Source organism: Ambystoma mexicanum, chromosome 5q (assembly GCF_040938575.1).
Source record: "Ambystoma mexicanum isolate Mex_15411 chromosome 5q, UKY_AmexF1_1, whole genome shotgun sequence".
Taxonomy (NCBI): domain Eukaryota; kingdom Metazoa; phylum Chordata; class Amphibia; order Caudata; family Ambystomatidae; genus Ambystoma; species Ambystoma mexicanum.
Window position 1 is genome coordinate 526521467 of NC_090933.1, and position 2718 is coordinate 526524184.

Genomic DNA, 2718 nt, shown 5'->3' on the forward strand with positions numbered 1-2718 from the left:
CCGTTCCGGGTACTTTTTCGTGTGAAAATGTAGATTTTGGGCAGTAATGGGTTAATGACAGCATATTGGTGCACCTTTCTCATTTCAAAATGTTCTTCATGTGTGTTTTCATCATTTTCAGGTGAGTTTCGCTGCCGTTTTATATATTAGGGTAGCGTTCCGGCCCGTTCCAGGTACTTTTTCGTGATAAAATGTAAATTTTGGGCAATAATGGGTTAATGACAGCATATTGGTGCACCTTTCTCATTTCAACATATTCTTCATGTGTGTTTGCATCATTTTCAGGTGAGTTTTGCTGCCGTTTTATATATAAGGGTAGCGTTCCGGCCCGTTCCGGGTACTTTTTCGTGTTAAAATGTAGATTTTGGGCAGTAATGGGTTAATGACAGCACATTGTTCATCCTTTGCCATTTCAAAATGTTCTTCATGTGTGTTTGCATCATTTTCAGGTGATTTTGGCTGCCTTTTTCTATGGTAGGGTACCGTTCCGGCCCGTTTCGGGTGCTTTTTCGTGATAAAATGTAGATTTTGGGCAGTAATGGCTTAATGACAACATATTGGTGCACCTTTCTCATTTCAAAATGTTCTTCATGTGTGTTTGCATAATTTTCAGGTGATTTTTGCTGCCTTTTTATATGTTAGGGTACCGTTCCGGCCCGTTCCGGGTACTTTTTCGTGTGAAAATGTAGATTTTGGGCAGTAATGGCTTAATGACAACATATTGGTGCACCTTTCTCATTTCAAAATGTTCTTCATGTGTGTTTGCATAATTTTCAGGTGATTTTTGCTGCCTTTTTATATGTTAGGGTACCGTTCCGGCCCGTTCCGGGTACTTTTTCGTGTGAAAATGTAGATTTTGGGCAGTAATGGGTTAATGACAGCATATTGGTGCACCTTTCTCATTTCAACATGTTCTTCATGTGTGTTTGCATCATTTTCAGGTGAGTTTCGCTGCCGTTTTATATATTAGGGTAGCGTTTCGGCCCGTTCCAGGTACTTTTTCGTGATAAAATGTAAATTTTGGGCAATAATGGGTTAATGACAGCATATTGGTGCACCTTTCTCATTTCAACATGTTCTTCATGTGTGTTTGCATCATTTTCAGGTGAGTTTTGCTGCCGTTTTATATATTAGGGTAGCGTTCCGGCCCGTTCCAGGTACTTTCTCGTGATAAAATGTAGATTTTGGGCAGTAATGGGTTAATGACAACATATTGGTGCACCTTTCTCATTTCAAAATGTTCTTCATGTGTGTTTGCATCATTTTGAGGTGATTTTGGCTGCCTTTTTATATGTTAGGGTACCGTTCCGGCCCGTTCCGGGTACTTTTTCGTGATAAAATGTAGATTTTGGGCAGTAATGGGTTAATGACAACATATTGGTGCACCTTTCTCATTTAAAAATGTTCTTCATGTGTGTTTGCATAATTTCCAGGTGATTTTTGCTGCCATTTTATATGTTAGGGTACCGTTCCGGCCCGTTCCGGGTACTTTTCCGTGATAAAATGTAAATTTTGGGCAATAATGGGTTAATGACAGCATATTGGTGCACCTTTCTCATTTCAACATGTTCTTCATGTGTGTTTGCATCATTTTCAGGTGAGTTTTGCTGCCGTTTTATATATTAGGGTAGCGCTCCGGCCCGTTCCGGGTACTTTTTTGTGTTAAAATGTAGATTTTGTGCAGTAATGGGTTAATGACAGCACATTGTTCATCCTTTGCCATTTCAAAATGTTCTTCATGTGTGTTTGCATCATTTTCAGGTGCTTTTTGCTGCCATTTTATATGTTAGGGTACCGTTCCGGCCTGTTCCGGGTTTTTTTTCGTGTGAAAATATAGATTTTGGGCAGTAATGGGTTAATGACAGCACATTGTTCAACCTATCCCATTTCCAAAATGTTCTTCATGTGTGTTTGCATCATTTTCAGGTGAGTTTTGCTGCCATTTTATAGGTTAGGGTACCGTTCCGGCGCGTTCCGGGTTTTACACACACCCTAAAATGAAGCTTTGGAGAATGCGGGCATCGATCCCGCTACCTCTCGCATGCTAAGCGAGCGCTCTACCATCTGAGCTAATTCCCTGTCGTATCCACAGGGATGCTGCACCAAATCCTCGTTGAAAGAGTCCAAGTGTTCTTTCATTAATTAAGTCTCTGAATTTGTAACACCCACAGGTTAGCAACTCTACCTGTACAGATACACATCCAACAAAGAGAAACGTCCCTTTTATTGCAGAACTATTGGAAACCACCATAAACTAGAACCCTATTGGGCAGAATTCTAATCTCTGTCTGATCTCATTATAGTGTCAGACAGCAACTCTTCCCTCAAAGCACATGGATATTCACCGATATTACCTAAACGTTTGCATAAACGGAGGCATCCGGCTCTCATGCTAGATGCATGTCTAGTAAAACGTAATACTGTGCAGCTTTTAAAAATAACATGTATATATGATATGGGTCGTTGGCTGAAGCAGCCTCAACAGGTATCACGAGAAAACAAAGCTTTGATGGCAAATTGACACTTTTTTTTATTGATAACGTAGGTCTGCAGGTGAAAGTATTATTCAGGGTGAGACAAAAGCTTATGATAAAAAATCTTTCACCACTTGTGTGAAGTGTCTCCAATTGCATCCGTTGCATACGGATTGTCCGTGAGCCCCTCTGCCGCCTACAAAGGCCACCCACACACACTTGTAGTTGGGTCGTGCTCCCCGGT

General features: G+C 40.8%; 1 non-coding gene across 1 annotated transcript; it reads right to left on the bottom strand.

Annotated features, from left to right (window-relative positions):
- Positions 1-2006: 2006 nt before the first annotated feature.
- TRNAA-AGC (transfer RNA alanine (anticodon AGC)) lies at positions 2007-2079 on the bottom strand. Its single transcript has one exon. It is a non-coding gene; the product is annotated as a tRNA-Ala (tRNA).
- Between the last annotated feature and the right edge of the window lie 639 nt (positions 2080-2718).